General features: G+C 43.8%; 1 protein-coding gene and 1 long non-coding RNA gene across 5 annotated transcripts in view; both read left to right on the top strand.

Annotated features, from left to right (window-relative positions):
• Positions 1–16,364, top strand: part of Fam107b (family with sequence similarity 107 member B) — a 178,184-nt gene that overhangs the window by 105,026 nt on the left and 56,794 nt on the right. The window contains exon 1 of one of the 4 annotated variants that reach the window (XM_013151299.3): positions 3,706–3,883. The exons of 1 other annotated variant lie outside the window; for it this stretch is intronic. The gene's annotated coding sequence lies outside the window, so the exon portion shown is untranslated. Of the gene's footprint in view, positions 1–3,705; positions 3,884–4,287; positions 4,311–4,370; positions 4,390–16,364 lie in introns of those variants that run through there. 2 more of the 4 variants (XM_013151301.3, XM_063253788.1) reach the window with 2 other exon arrangements.
• The window catches only part of LOC134477021 (uncharacterized), a 35,550-nt gene continuing 23,581 nt past the window's right edge, over positions 4,396–16,364 (top strand). The window contains exon 1 of the long non-coding RNA XR_010048907.1: positions 4,396–16,364. This exon is cut by the window's right edge and continues 20,667 nt beyond it. This is a non-coding gene — a long non-coding RNA (uncharacterized LOC134477021).

Here is a 16,364-nt window from a genome sequence, read left to right as displayed (position 1 = left end):
AAAGCTATATATTATCCCAAACTGATTTGCCTTGCTCCACTTTATGTTCCCAAAGGTTCATTTCTTTTGTTTTTGATTTTCCTTAGGAATGAACTTAAAAGGTTCCCAGATGTCATAACAAAAGGGCAAGGTCAATGCTGAGTATATAGGTACACTTGTAGGTGAGCACTTAATTGTTTTGTATTGTTTTCTAGTAATATGACACTAGAGAATATGGAATCAGTGACTCCATGTCTTAGTTACTTTTCTTGTTTCTGGGACAAAATACTGGACACTTACAAGTTAAAGGAGGAGAGTTTAGCTCACAGTTCACAAAGGTTTCAGCCCAAAATGAGCTGGCAGTAAGTATGGCAGAGGAGCATCACAGAGAAGAAGGTCTGTGATGTGACAGGCAGCAGGCAGCAAGCAGTGAGCCCACCTTTCTATTTTATCCCATCCAGGATGCGAGCCTTTGGGTGTTGCCACCCACACCCAGGGTCGGGTTTTCATCCTCCACCTAGATCTATGCTGCATGTACCCACGACCCAGCTGACTCCCAGAGGCTCCATCTTTGAGTGCATAAGGTTTGAGGGGGACATGCTGATGCAAGCCATAACACTAAGAAACCACTCAGAAGAGTATTTTATTTATATTTTACTTGGAGAAAATAAGTCAGTCAGGGCTATGGGTGTCTCCTGGTAAACCAAGTCAGCCTAGGAACAAGAATCTAAGTGCAAACCTCCATTTTTTGAGGCCACTGGTTTCTTGTCCTCATTCAGAATGTGATATCTACAGGCTTAGGCTCAGGTTCAGGCTCTGAGTCTGGTGTCACTCAGGATGACACTGAGAAGTCCTTGAAATACCAGGTTTATTCATTCAACAAACACTACTCACACACTTGCTATCTTCTAGGCCCTATGGCTAGGGTTAGGAATATAAAAATACCACCATAGTTTATAACAATACAGTTTTTATTTCCAAGATCCAATCACTCTAGGTTTAGGGGACCCCAATTAAACTGGATATTTAATCAAAGTCCCTCTAAGAGTCCCTAAAAAATGTGAAACACTCAGTCCAAAACAGTGATTTTGGCCTTTGGTCTTTTAATAAAGACTTGAATTGTGAAATTGAAAGTAAGTATTTGCTCTCCATTTATTTGTTTTTGGCTTAAAAGACATTATTGTGCTCAGTATGGAGGTGGGTTAGTAAGTGCATTTTTAAGCATTTGTATTTCAGACTATGGAACTAATATATGGATTACAGTTCTCTGAGTGTCTACTGATCACATCCAGACGCTGTGCCCAGTTACCTGGCATCACAAAAATGTATGTGGGCTCTTCTAGGGAACAAATTGGGCTAGCAGTAGTTTAGTGCTTTATTGTATTTAGAATCCAAATTTGGTTGCGCTCTCATAGCAGAATACTAGAGACTGTGCAATTTAAGAAAGACATTTTATTCTCTAACTGTTGTAGAATTTAAGAGTGTGGAGAGACTGCAGGGGTTTCAGGAGGATTTATTAGGTATACACCTGGCCCAGGGGACTTGTGTCCAAAAGGGCTGAGCACTAAACAAAGAAAAGGCTCTAGCTTCACACATGCTATCAAGAGGGTTGGTTCAGTATCTCATGGACAAATAGAATAAAGACAGTTTGTCAAGTTGTGCCCAGTGGCTTTGGGTGGGTAAAAACAGGATGTCATGAGAGCAGGAGGCTATAAAGCTTTATTTATAGGGACTAAGTCACTTTTTTAAAAGTCACTTTTATCTGTATTAGAATAAAGACAACAGCTGTAGGGAGGGAGATATTTTGTCTTCATAATGGTTCCAGAGGTTGGAAATTCCAGGTCAAGATGCAAGCAGGGTTGGTTTCTGGCAAGGCCTGTCTTTCTGGCTTATAGACGTTTGTCTTCTTACAGTCTTGATGTCACCAATCCTATTGGATTAAGGCCCAACCTTCTGACTCATTTCATCTTAGTCTCCTTCCTATATAGGACCTGTCTCCAAACACAGGTACACTGGGGGCCAGGGCTTCAATATATAAACTGTAGATGGAGCCAGGGGTTTAGCTCAGTGGTGTAAGTGCCTGCTTGGCAAATGTGAGGTCAAGAGTTCAATCCCCTGTACCAAACAAACAAACAAAAAAACCCAAAACAGTAGATAGAATACAACTTAATCCATAACACTTAAGCATACCAGATGTGACATTACTCCCAAGGATGTATATCTGCACAGCCAAACTCTGGACCCAGGGAAACACATTTACAGTATGGTACAATAATTAGACTACCAAGCTGGGTATGGAGGGACAAAAAAAGACGATTTGCGTGGGCCAGGAACAGCTTTTCAGAGGAGAGCAGCTCTCAGGGAGGAAGGTGGAGTGTGCTGGGTGAAGGCAGAGGCATTCGAAGAGGTATGAGTGGCTCACTCATCTTTCATAGTCTCCACAGTCACAGAGCAGAACCTTTTGCAGATACAGTGCATGGGCCAAGCAGAGCCCCGAGGCTTGGAGAAAGTAGAAAGAGCACCTCAAAGCACTCAAACTGATCTCAAAGAAGGATGTAGCACCCCTGGGCTGCACTAAGGAGCTTGTACTTGATCATGTGGCAGGTACTAGACACTCTTTATATGATTTTTAGTAGCAGAAGAAGCTGAGCATTTGCACTTGGAAAGTTCCCTGGGTAATCTGGAGGAAAAGACAAGGACATTGGAGGCCTGGCTCAGGAGACAGAGCCCACAGGCCCCTGCAGCAGGGGAGGTGAATGAGGCAGCTGAGTGAGGACTGCTAGGCATCATGCCCAGTGTATAGAACTTATGAGAGAGGAGGATGATGTCGGCAGGAGGGGAACCTAGGCTGGACCCAGGTTCTGGGAAGTAACTTTGTGGAGCCATTGTCTAGAACAGGAATAGGATGTAAGAAGGAAAGAAGGAAGAATTGCAGGCAATCCTGTGGCTGAAGTTCATGCAGCTCTGCTTTCTGGGCCGGCCCATCTTCTTTCTGACTACCCTGCAGATGATGCCAGTCCTTGGTAGGTGTCCTGGACCAGGAGATGGATGGATGGTCAGGCCGGGGCTGTGGCGCAAGGCATTACGTGCATGACAGATACTTGCAGGAGAAATAATCTGCTTACAAGAATCTTTGAACGCGACCCAAGCTTTTAGTCAAAAAAGCTTCCCAACAAATAAATCCCTAGATTTATGTTGCCAGAACAATCAATAAGCTTCTGATGTGGAATCCACCCAATCTCACCGCGCCTCTGCGGCGGCGCTGTTCCAGATCCTGCTGTGTGTGACACAGGTCGATGGTCGATCTTTGGTCTGACCAGAGAAATGGCCCAGAGAACGGAGATCAGAGAGGATTTTTTAAAAGAAAGGTAAAACACACACTGTCTTCCTTGTGCGCATGCACATCCAGTTCCCTCTGAGGAAGAGAGGGTGGAACATGAGGCTCCGGACTCGGAGCCCTGGTTTGATAGCGAATCTCAAATACAACAAATTCGTTTCCTTTTCCTCCCCGACTCTTGCTGCCTTCTCAGCTTCCCGGTCTGTCAGATGCTCAGTCTTAGCCCTCTTTCGCGAGTCCCCGAAGCCAACCCAACATTGCTAAACGCCGCAGCTGCCGGCGGAACCCACTCCAGTGCGCCTGCAGCCCTGAGCTCGCACGGAGCTCTCGGGAGGGGGCGTGGTCGGCCAGGGGGCGTGACAAGCCGAGGCTCCCGGCCCCGCCCCTCGGCCCCTCCCATCCCAGCCCCACCACTTAATTCGGACGCGCGCGGCCGCGGGGTGAGAGCCGTTCTGCTCGCCGTCCGTGCCGTCGGGTCCGCCGTCCGAGCCAAGGAGCAGCCGCCGCTTCAGGTCGCCGCCGAGCCGCGGAGCGCCGGGAAGGGGCCGCGCCTTTGTACGCGCTGAGGTAGGTCGGTCGGCACGCGCTTCGCACACAAAGACGGGGGCGTGCCGCGGGCCGGGACGGCGGGGGCCGTGGGGGACCGGGGCCGGGGGCGGCGCGGAGCGGGCTGGGAACCTCGGCGCGCGGCGGCTGGGTCAGCGCGGGGTCCCGCGGCGCTCGGCTCTGCCGGCCCGGCCCGGGGCCCGGAGACCCCGCCGAGCGCTGCCCGCCGCGCCGGCTCTCGCCCTCGCCCCACCGTCCCTCGCCCTTGCAGACAAAGGCGGGGTCGGGCGCGCCGTCGCGGTCCAGTCGCCCGCGACTTCCCCTCGCCCCGCGCTCCCCTGTGTCGCGTCCGGGCCGGGGCGCCCGCACGCCGCGGGTCCGGGCGCGCCGCATCCGTGTCCTCCGCCTGGCGCGCAGTCCCGGGACAGAAGAGGAGTCCTGCTAGCGGGTGAGCACTGGCGCCTGCCGTACCCTCCTTCTTGGCGGAGATTTTTGTGATGACCGCAGAGCGGAGTTACCGGGTTCGAGTAAGTGTGATCTTGAAGGGACACGCAGGAAAGTGGCCCGAGGCCTGACGGACGCGGTGTTCTCAGTCATGGGGTTCCTGCTGACAGGTGGCTGCTCCCTGCCCCACGGTTCTGCTCTGAGCATCTCACAGCGTTGCTGTAAATTGAAACTCTGGGGTGTCGACTAGGGATTCCTTTATGCCAGTAGTTTTGTATTTAAAACTTTTAATAAGATTGCACGTATTTATTAAAACTTGTAAAAAAACACAGAAAACATTAACTGCCGTGACCACCACCAAAACCTACCGTGAGGATAAAGACATCTTTGCGTGACTTATGATTGAACAGTCCGTGTGTGTGTGTGTGTGTGTGTGAGAGAGAGAGAGAGAGAGAGAGAGAGAGAGAGAGAGAGAGAAATCCACAGAGGGGGAGAGATTGATTCTGATTCGTAACCTTGATCAGTTACATCGTTCAACAATATGACGTTTAATAATAGTTCTGCAACTATACACGTTTAGACAAACATTGTTTTGGAATTTTTTTATACCTTTGTAAATAATCACTTAACAGAGAGGAGAGGGAAGATGAAAGAAAAACTATAATTTCTACTTGGAAAAATGGGCTGACTAAAAAGTTTTGTGAACAGTATTCTTTGGATTTAAGAGTAGTTTAGAATTTACTTCATTTTTAAAAAATATTTTTCAGCTTTTAAAATATAGTGCGTAATTGTTCAGCAGTTTATGAGAAATATGTGATGGAAAGGAACTCTTTTTTGTAGAGCAAAGAATAGCATGGTTTTTACAGCTGGAAACATTGCTTCTGAAAGACTGCATTGAGAAGATAAAACAAGAAGGGCTTCCCATGCAGTGGTGAGCAGTTTCAAGTATGTGTCTTTTGTGGGGGGAAAATCATTCAGCCATGTATGAGGCCACTGGAGCTTTTGTTACATACTTTTATTTTCCTCGTTTGAAGTTTTCGGACATTTGGAGTCTTTAATGTACAAAGTTAAAATAGGCCTTTTGAGACAACCATTTAGAAGTAGGCTGATCATGAAGATGATGCAATACTTTCTGAAGTTGGAAGAATTTACAAGAAGGAAGTTGTGGCTATGTAGCATCAGGTGCATTTCTTGTTGCCGTTTCTCCTGCTTGGGGTTCCTTCCCATGCTGTTTGGGGCTCCTTAACTGCCTGCCCTCACAATGGAGTTGCTGTGTCCTTATGGCCCTTATGTGAAGGGTGGAGTATTTGTAGTGATGAGTGTTCTTGAGGGGTTCTGGTAATATTCTGCATAATAAAATTGATAGGAATGTATGTGGGAAATACCAGAATCTTCACATTTTGTTTTTCAACACTCCTTTGGCATCTTGGATGATATAAGCTGTGTAGCCAAGTGGGCCTGAGGTCACAATTTAGGAGTTTTGCTCTTTAGTTCTGTTGCTGTAAGAGGAAAGAAAAGTGTAGGGGGTAGCCCAGTGGTGGAGACTTTCTGTGGCTATGTGATTGCTAGCTTCTGACCCTGGGGAGGACTCCTGCGGTTGTTAAAAAGTAGACTTGGTTTGTGTGGGAGAGGAGTGCTAGGCAAGACCTTAATCTTGTTCCTGAACTGTGGGAGTATTGTCATTCATTCATTCCTTGTATTTGACTGTTTAAAATGTCAGAAATGAAGGTGGGAAAGGTGATTTTCTTTGAGGGGTACAGAGGTAAAGGACTTTTGTTTTTGTCACACTCATGACTAATAGTGTCTTAATGTTATTGTCCAATCTGCCTCTTCTTTCCAGAATTCTGTGTGTGAGTATTCTTAAAACAGAATCAGTGAAGTCTAGATTTCAGGCATCTGTAGATCTGGTGTCAGACACCTTGGGGAACAGCAGCATACTTCAAGTCTAGAGAAAAAGTGGCTGTGACAACTGGCCTGTTTGGGGTCTTTCTAGGCATGCCCCTGTGAGAGCTGTGCTGCATTTCCTTGTGAAGTCCGCTTGTCTAATCTTGGCTTGGTTTTTGCTTTTCCTGCTTGAAATAAACCATCCCTCTCCCTTTTTCTTTTCTATTTCAAGAAGTGCTGGGCTTGTCCATCTGAACTTTTCTTTACCCCAAGTACTTGGGGAATGTGCAGAAAAAGAATCAACACTTGTATCCACTTCATGTTATTAATTCCAGTGTCCAATCAGTAAAAGAAAACCTTATTTGGCAAGCTGGCTCAGGTTCCTATTTAGTGCTGGTAAATCAATCAGGTCCTGATCCTAAGGCTGATATGGAAGCCTTGCTTTTCATTCACCTCACATTTAACAAATGTTTAATTAGTCGTGTTATCAAGACTGATCGGTTCCTCATCTTCATTCTCATCCTCATCCTCATCCTCATCCTCATCCTCATCCTCATGGCAGGGCAGGCGAGGAAGGTATTTTAAGAATTGCACAGAATGACACAAAATTGTTCAATTCAAATTAAAAGCTTTGAATAGAAAGTAGTACTAGCCAGGTGTAGTGGTGCTTGCCAGAAATCCCAGCACTTGAGAGGCTGAGGCAAGAAGATTGCTGTGAGTTCGAGGCCAGCCTGGGCTACATAGAGAGACCTTGTCTCAAAGAAAGAAAGTAGCACTTTATGAATTATGATAATGTCTCAGAAAGAATGATATAAACCCAGGTAGGACTAGGATACTGGGTTTCTGACCTTGTCGGGTCAGGGGTGGTATGGGACAGAGATGGAGGCAAAGGAACGTGATTCACCAGGGCTGACCAGTTCTGAGCATGTGAGTGGGCCTGGCTGAACCGAGGAGGTGACTGTTTGGTTTGGCTGAGGGGATAGGCTTTCCTCCCACTCTCCTCCTTCCTTCTGAAATACATCCCCAGCCCTTTTTCTGAGCCAGGCTTTCACTAAATTCCTGTGTTGCCAGGACTGGAGTTAAATTTGCTGTCCTTTCTCAGCCTCTGCTAGTGCTGGGATCACAGATAGGCACTGCAGTGCCTGATGATTTTCTATCTGATGATTTTCTATCGAGGAACTGAGGATGGGACAGAACACTTTACAGTGTTTTCCGTTGTCCTTAGAGGACAGTAAGTCCCTGGTGGTCATGGGATGCCAAAGTCTGCAGGTGGAGGAATCCTTCTTAAGTACGTGTGGTCAAGTCCCCTCAAGAAACAGGGCTGGAAGAATGCAGATTATGACCAGCTGTTCTGCCTTTGGCTGGACATAGGTACCCAGGCATCGGAGGGTTTCTTCTCCATATTCTTTTCTCCCTTTTGTGGTCAGTGCCAAGTAAGTTACCCAGGGGTATTTGAGGTGAGAACCCTGCACGGCTGCACACGGCCACAGCCTTGGGCTGCAGCAGTGGAATTATGGATTGGGACAAGGTTCCACACCTGGTATAAGGGAAAGGTTTGGAGCTTCGGGCAGGGCACATCTGATTTGGAGTCCAGCTCACAGCCTGTAACTTCCAGCAAGTCGCAGAACCACTGCGCTGTTCGTCTCTGTGCTCGTCAGGTAAACTTGGTGGTGCCCGTGTCACAGTGAAAATAGCTGTGGGCGCCAAGGCCTTCATCTGTGGTCCCTGAGAGTTGGTAGGTGACCTTTGGACCATCAGCCTTGGTTGTTTTTTTTTTTTTTTTTTTTGGTGGTACGTAGGGCTTTGGCATTGAGTTCCACATCCAGCCCCTTTTTCACTTTTTTTGAAACAGAGTCATGTTTGTTATGCAGTTTAGGCTGGGCTTGAACTCACTGTGTAGTCCAGATTGGCCTTGAATTCATGGTGATCCTCTTGCCTCACCGTCCCTCGTTCTGGGATACAGGTGTGTATTACCGTACCCAGATCTTTATATTTTAATGTTTTTGAGTTTATATTTTAGTCTCCTCGAGTTGCTAAGTTTTCCATTTTGGGCTCATATGTGCAGTTCTCCTGCCTCAGCCTTCCAGAGTGTTGAGATTACGGGTATGTGGCACTGTGGCTGACTGTATATAATACTGTTAAGTACAGTTTTTGTGTGTGTGTACTGTTGGGCTGCAGGTTCTCTGCTGAATGGTAGACATGTAGAGATGACTCATGCTGCCTGGTGAAGCTTTATACCCCTTAATAGGTTACTCCCTATTTCCCTGTCCCCTTGGTTCCTGACAGCCTCCATTCTGCTCTCTCGCGTCTGTGCTTTAACTGTGCACGTACTTCATGTAAATAGAGCCGTACTGTGTTGATCTTCTATATGGCGTGGTTCCCTTTGCAGAATGTCCTCAAGGGCCATCCCTGTTGCTGTGTGCTGCAGGGCTGGCTTCTTTCTAAGGCTGAATCTGGCCTCTGCAGGTGTGTGTGTTGTGTTTTCTCTGCCCGTTCATTTGTTGATGGCTTTTTAGGTGTGTGTACAACACCAGAGGAAAACATAGCAGGCCTACATAACATCAGTCTCAGCACAGTTTCATGGATGAGATGTTGAGAACGTGGGCAGCAAATGCAAAAATAACCAGATGGAACTGCATGAGTTTTCAAAGCCTCTGTCTAGTCAAGAAAGTAATTAACAGCGTGGACGGCAGTGACTTGTAAGATGAGGGACTTGTAACCCGTGTAGCTAGAGAAGGTTAATCTCCAGAATAGATAAGGAGCTTCCACAACTCCATAGTGAAAAGCCTAGTATTCTGATTAAAGAACAGGTGAAATAATTGAATTGATGTTTCACCTCCAACCTTTTAATTCAGGTTTTTAGTAGAGTAGCTGCAGAGTTCTCAACATGTTGGCTTGGGGACACTCAGAGGGAAAGGGACTGTGTTGCTGTCTTCACCCAGTTCTGCATTTCTCTTCCTGCCTTCAGGAGAGTTTTAAAGCTAGTGTTGCTTTGCTGCCCACATTCCCTCTCATATTCTATTCTTGGGCATAAGTTTTGACATCTTCCTAAAGTGTCATAATAAATGTGCAGAACAGAGGGTGTGGTACTGTGGTGTTGACAGTAACATGTGAAATACATTCTGATTTCCTGAGAGTTAGTGTTTCATCCAGGTTTTCAAAGCATCTGGGCCTGATGGAGGCTAACAAGCTTATAAAACTCATTGTAAAGTCCTGCAGCATAAATAATCAGAAGTCGTTTATGAGCATCTATTGTAGATACATTGAAATTCTCATGTCCTAGACAAGATATGTCTATGTATGACTTGATGTTACTTGAAATAGATAAACTATATTCAAAGTTCTTTTCTCAGTGATTGTAGAGAATGGTTTGGAAAGGAGTAGGCCAGGACTTAAATTTCCTGAACTCTTAGCCTAAGCTCACCTTGACTTATAGCATATGATTTTTGAACAAGCCATTTAGTTGTCTTCCAACGTCTTCATCAGTAAATTGGAGACAGTCACATGTCCTTCCTTCTTAGTGTTGTCTTGAGGGTAAGATTCAGGCATGTTTCCTTGATTGGGAAGCAGTGCCTTGTGACTAAGTTATTAGAGAGTTCTTTAGGGTTGTTGTAATGTGTGGGTCAGCTTCAGGAGGAGGAGAGGCAGGCAGGGCCCAGAACGGAAAGGAAAGTCAGCTGCATCTTTCTGGAGAATCCTGGGGCTCCAGATCCTTGTGATTTTCCTGTGTTCCTGGAATGGGAGAAATCTCAGAGGTTATGGCCAGTGAGACATAGATTTCAACCTGGGTTATTAGGGCTCCTGTAGTTTTTATCTGTGAAATGCAATGATAACACAACAAATGTAATAAATGGCAGTATAATTGTTACCAACCAACTGAGCATGTCCTATGTGGTAGGCATTGTGTTGAATGCCAGCTGACATTTGTTTCTTCCTTCAATGGGTATTTGATGATGCTGCTATATGCCAGGTGCTGCTACAGACTCAAAATCAGGGGGTAGGATGGGGGTCAGACAGAAAACAAGCTAACTGCACAGTTTACATGGTAATGGGATGTCAGAGTAACTGCACACATATATTCGCTATCAAGAAGACTAAATCAGGTCAGAGAGCTGGAGGCTGATGGGAGGGGAAGTGGTGGTTTCAGCAGGGTGAGGTCCCTCTAGGGAGGAGAATTTGAGATCTGAAGGAAGGAAACGGACGAGCCTTACTCAAGCTTGGTGTTAAAGAAGGGGGCACAGGCTAGAGTAGGTAGAACCAGATGGGCAGGGAGGCAGGGGATGGGAAGTAGGGTCTGAGCTGGGCAGTGCAGGAGAAGCCATGGATTCTGAGCAGGGAATGGAAGAAATTGACCTAATGTTTTATAATGTTCCTTTGGGTAATGGTTGCAGGGGCCAGCATGGAAGCTGAGAGACCTAAGTGGGGCCATTGCTGCATCTGGGGCATTGCTCCATCTAATGAATGGATGGAGGTAGGGAAATGTTTGGATGCTTGATGTATTTTAAAGATGGAACCATCAAAACTTGCACATGGATGTGGAGCTGGTATTCAGGAGAGAAAGGAGTTGACAGTGGCACAGTCAGGGGTAAAGGATTGACACCATTTGTCAATGTGGGAAGACTGGCCAAGGTTTTTTTTAATAATGTGCTCAGCAGTCTCTGAAATTCTTTAGTATTTATTTTATTCCCATTTTAGAGATGTAGAAACTGAAGATTAGAAAAGCATAAAGTTTGCCTAGGGTTAGGAGTGACTTGGGCTCAAGCCCTGCATTTTCATCCCAGTTCTGTTCTACTTTGTAAATATCTGAATCTCTGAATTTAAAATGCCAGATTCATGTGAGTTGCTTGTGCAGATGCTTTGGAAATGCATCTATTTTTTAATGCATCTTTTACATTCCTTTCAGGTCACTCATTATCAGTGTACAGTTTGATAGTTTTGAGTACATTTGGAAGACTGGGCAGTCATCATCCTAATCCAGTTTTAGATTTCCCGGTTTCTGTTTCCATCCTCAGCTTTAGGCAACTATTTAGGCAGTTTGTTTTCACTCTCTAGAATTTTGCCTTTTCTAGAAATTTCATACACTCTGACCCTTTGTGCCCCGCTTTGTTCATTTATATGATGTTTTTGAGGTTCATCCACTGCTGCATAATACATCTGTTTTAAGACACATTCTTGACCTTTCTCAGAAGGAGGTACTCTGTTTTCAATTGAGAAACATATCTGGGATTCTTAAGGTGATGATAAAAATAACAGCACTGGGGGCTGGGGATTTAGCTCAGCAGCATAAGCGCCTGCCTTGCAAGCACGTGGCCGTGAGTTCCATCCCTGGTACCGATAAAAAGAAAAAAATAACAGCATTTATTGAGCAAATATTAATGCTAGATTTGGTTCCATTATTTTTCTTTTGTAATCTTTCAAGTGATTCCATGAGAGAGTGCTATGATTAGTATATTACAAATGAGGAAGCTAGTGCCTAAAGACCTTAAAAGGCTTGAGGATGGTAAGACCTGAGATTAGTCTGGGTCCTGGTCTCTGCAGAACTGCCTCTTGGCCTCCCGCCATTCCTGTAATGATAGATTGAGAGCTGGTACATCTTAGCTGCAGAGAGGGCTGGGAGTCCCACTTTGAGTAACGCACTTACCAGATAAAACATGGTTTTTAGGAAAATATTTGTCCTGCATTTTTATTTTGGTGTTACTGTAGAGAAATTATAATGCTGTACAGTGATCCATTTGTGAGGTAATTTTCTTAGTCATGGTGTCAGAATAGCACTAAATTAAAACACATAATTATGTTATTAGACAGAGCTTGCATGTTTGAGTAGTGTTTTAAATATTGTGTGCACCAGAAATGCATTTTGGTGTGAAGTATCCTAAGGCTGTTTATTACTTTATTATTAATGAATGGAATTAATTAAGCATCATGAACTTTTCAAGATACTGATGTAATTATGTATTAATGCATTTCTCTTGTTCTGTCAATATACATTTAAGCAGTGTTTTTCCCATCTACATAATGTCTATATTGGAAGATTTTATGTTCTGTATTATAAAGGAATTGTTTGTGTATCAAAAGAATTCTGAAATTTTTGAAAATAATTTAAATACCTCATACACATAATTACCTTGATCACACCTACTTATATAAATTTGTTCATGGTGAGCAATAAACTTGGAATGAGGACTAATGTCTTAGTTGCCTTTCTCATTGCTGAGAAAAGATACCCAACACCTGAAGTTAAGGAAGGAAGAAAGATTTACTTAGCTCACAGTTGGCTCATAGAGATTTCAGTCCGTAGTTGGCTGGCTCCAAGGCAGGGTGACTTGGCAGGGGAGAGTAGTTTGTGGCAGGTGGACTGTGTATAGCAACAAGGGGAAGACAAGGTTCTTTCTGTCCCTTGTATCACATCTACTGGGACTAGGGAGGTGCCAGTCCAATCAGTGGACTGGTTTAGTAAGCACATCCTTTTCATCCTGGCATTGAACCATGAAATTAAAGTTGCAGTAAGACTTCATTTGTACACATGACATTTATGTCCTATGTGCAGAGTACATGTATAAAAAGACAGAAATCAAAGCAAACTGAAAAACCTCTAGGGTGCAAGTGTTAGTGTAGAATGCTGCTCTAGATGCATTAATCTGACTTGTGTCTTGAATGTTTTTTCTATTTTTTTCTACTCTTATCTCGTAGGTGGCTTGATGGCTTTAAATGCTGATTTCTTGGTGCAGAGCACCAATTTTCTCATTTTTTACAAGCATAGTTTTCAGAAGCAGCTCTGGGCTGGCAGAAATGTATTGACAAAAACTGCCAAGGCGAGGAACTTGCAAGTTTCTTCTTGTGATATCTCCAGGCACTGCTACCAAGTCCAGTCCTCTGACCTGAGGGTCTCCCCTTTCTAAGCTAGGTGGGACCTTGCTGCCCTAGCCTGGTTTCTGCTTCTGGGCTCTGCCCTTTCAGTGGGTAGCAGTGCTGGCATGGCAAAATGTGCAGTCTGAAAAATCAGATGACAAAAGGTGGGGGAATCCCAGCAACCTGTTGAACTCCTTACCAGCCCATTGTTGATTTATTTGAACTAGGATCTAGAAAAAAGCCTACACAGTGCATTTGACTATTATGCTGCTTAATGGCTTTATAAGTGGAGAAGAGCTTTTCTTTTTTCACTTGTCTCCCCGCATTACTGGTTTATTGAACAGATCAGGTCACTTGTCTAGTTGAGTGTCCCACATTCTGAATTTGGCTACTAGTTTGCTTTTAAAACTTGTTCCACAAGTCCTGTATTTCTGTAAACTGGAACTTGGCACTGACACGTGATTGGATTCATAGTAGGCAGAGTTCACTTGTTGCTGGTGTTATCTGTTCTGTGCTTTGTTATCCCAGCACAAGGTTTGGTTGTCTACTCATAGTGATGTGACCATTGATCATTGGGTTTCTGTCTTGGTTCCTTCATGCTTCATGGTGGATTTTCCCTGTTGACGTATTCCCAATGTCATCAGCATGCATTGATGACAGTTGCTTGAATTAATTATCTCAAGAGAGATCAGTTAAGAGCATGTTAGTGTGAGAAGAGATTTAAAACTGGCTATCGAGTCCAGGAAAACTGTCAACATTGATGCAACTTAGGGATGTTAGAGACTTAATGGGTAAAAGCAAAGAGTGACTTGGCTTTTCTAGTGGTTGTGGGTACTTCCTATTATTAAAATTAATGGCTGTTTGCAAATCTTTATGAATGATAGTGTGTCAGTTTAATTGTATTATAGATCTTGTTTAACAGCAATATAAAATTCTGTGCACATATGCTACCTACGTGCTAAACATAACATGATTACCTGTTCACTACCTATAACATAAGATTATGAGATACATAGTTCTATAGTCCACAGTACGTTATCTTTTTAAGTGATTATTTAAAATTTACTGACACATATAGACATTTATGTCCTGTCTTTTTAAAAGAAGTATCTATTGATGAGTTTATAAGAACAAGAGAAGGATGATAAAACTAAAATAGTTTTCTCTTCTGCCAAGATGTAAGAGAAATGGTCCCTTAAAGGTACCTTTGAACTTCACTGTTTAGAAAAGATGAATTATTGCAGCGTTTCCAGTGAAAAATAGTTGAGAGGCCTCCTAAAGGGACTTGGTCATAGCAGACGAAATTTATTTATGTATCCTCCATTATCACTGGGGTATATCATGACATAGGACCCCAGAAGTCTGATGTTTGAAGGCCATTGGTATGGAAATGGGTTGATTTCTCCTATCATTGGCAGATCATCCTTCTAACAGTGTGCTCCCAGAAACCACTTCGTGAGAAAGGCTTTGTAAAAGCAAGTCCTAGGAGTTGGGTGTGCCTCCTATGGGCATGTCTCATATTAGGAGTCCTGTTTTTGACCAGACACTTGGTATAAAATAAATCATGGCTACCACCAGAAACAGTAAAGCATATAAAATCTGAAATCCTAAAAGAATTTGAAATTGAAAATGACTCTGTGTTGTCAGAGAGGGTTTGAGCATAGAGAAGCCATGACAGCCAAGAGTTATAGGATCTAGACTTCTCATTTTTAGTGAATAAACTAACCCTTCGACGTACTAAATAGCTTGCTCAACACCACACAGGTAATGATGGGTGGAGTTGGAACCAAAACTCACCCAGAGTAATGATCACTAAAACTTCAGTGTTACTCATAGACATGCCTAATGCTTTACATGCTTCTCTCTCTCTTTTTTAATCCTAATAACGACTTTGTAATACAGGACTGTGCCTGGCTGTCTTTTGCTGAGAAGCACACTGAGGCATAAAGATATTCAGTAACTTACGTGTGATCACATAGGACTCAGATACATTCATTATAGAGAATACTATATTCCGTTACCCACTCTGTAGTCCTTTCTCCTTCCTTCCTTCCCATCTTTTTTTGTTTTTTTCCCCATGCACCCTCTTACTATTTTTAAGTTCATTATTTCTTATTAAAAGAATGCTTTTTCTTAATGACCTATAAACATGACCTAATAGGGTTTTCCATAAACTCTTAAGATCTATACTTTTTAAAAAAATCAGCCCATTTGTTATGAATATGGTCAATGGAACGTGATATGCTTGCTGGAATAAGTATTTTTCAATAGTAATTTCACTTTTTTTAACGTTAAAAAAGCTTTTGTGTCCTCAGGACTTTTAAAAGATGTCTAGAAAGGTTTGATGGGATAGTGTCTTAATAAATGCCCTGAGCCAATTCAGAGCTTTAAAAATAATTCTTCTGATCATTCTTTAAATTTAAAAAAGTCATGTTTTACCTTTAGATGTTTGGAAGCATCATCAAGAAGCTTAGTGGCTTGTGGTCTGGGCCATCCTCATCCTTCTGTCCTCCTCCCTCCCTCTCTTCATATCCTGGGCAGTCCTGAGCAGTTCTGCAGCTGGAACGTGGGGAGGGTTCAGTGACTTCAGGGGCATGCACAAGGTGGCAGTTTGGAAACCATGAGGATGAGAAGCCATTATCTTGCAGTGGAAGAGGACATTAGTTGGTTTTCTGAATGTTAGTCTCTCTTTTATTTCTTTCTTGTTATTTTTTTTTTGAGGCAGGGTCTCATGTCCTTAAGCACGGCCTTGAACTCTTGAGGCTTGTATGATCTTCTTGCCTCAGCTTCCTGGGCAGTGAGGACTCAGGCACAATGCCCAGATAACCTTCCTATTCCTCAAGACTGCTTATGAGGCCCCGCTTTTCTCTGACCATGCTGCCACAGAGAGCCCAGTATGGATGCCTCAAGCGTACTAATTAAAATGGTAACCTGTGTTCAGTGAGTGGTGAGGAGACAGACAGATCCTGATCAGGTTCCAGAAAGCATTCACTTAGAGTGACCTGCACGCTGATCCATGGGTGCCTTGAAACAGTCTGATAAAAATACATTTGGCTTACAAATACCCATAGATATGCCTGGAGGAGGTTTGCTATTTTGATTTCATACTACAACTGAAGTCCGTGTGACTCTACCAAGACTGTTTTCTCTCTACTACACTTACACAAGAAACTAAATAGCTCACACATGTAGCCTGGTACATGTTGCAGGCACACACTAGTGAACCATAACACTTAGCTGACTAATTTCAAACTCTGCCTATTTATAGCCCCTTCAGAGCTGTCATCAGACAGCTGGTGGTATGTTCACATCATGTGGACTCACA

This window comes from Cavia porcellus, unplaced genomic scaffold (genome assembly GCF_034190915.1).
Source record: "Cavia porcellus strain 051 isolate PalLab524CR breed Dunkin Hartley unplaced genomic scaffold, mCavPor4.1 scaffold_7, whole genome shotgun sequence".
Classification (NCBI taxonomy): Eukaryota; Metazoa; Chordata; class Mammalia; order Rodentia; family Caviidae; genus Cavia; species Cavia porcellus.
Note: the sequence above shows the minus strand (reverse complement) of the source record. Positions and strands in the feature narration are given on the sequence as shown.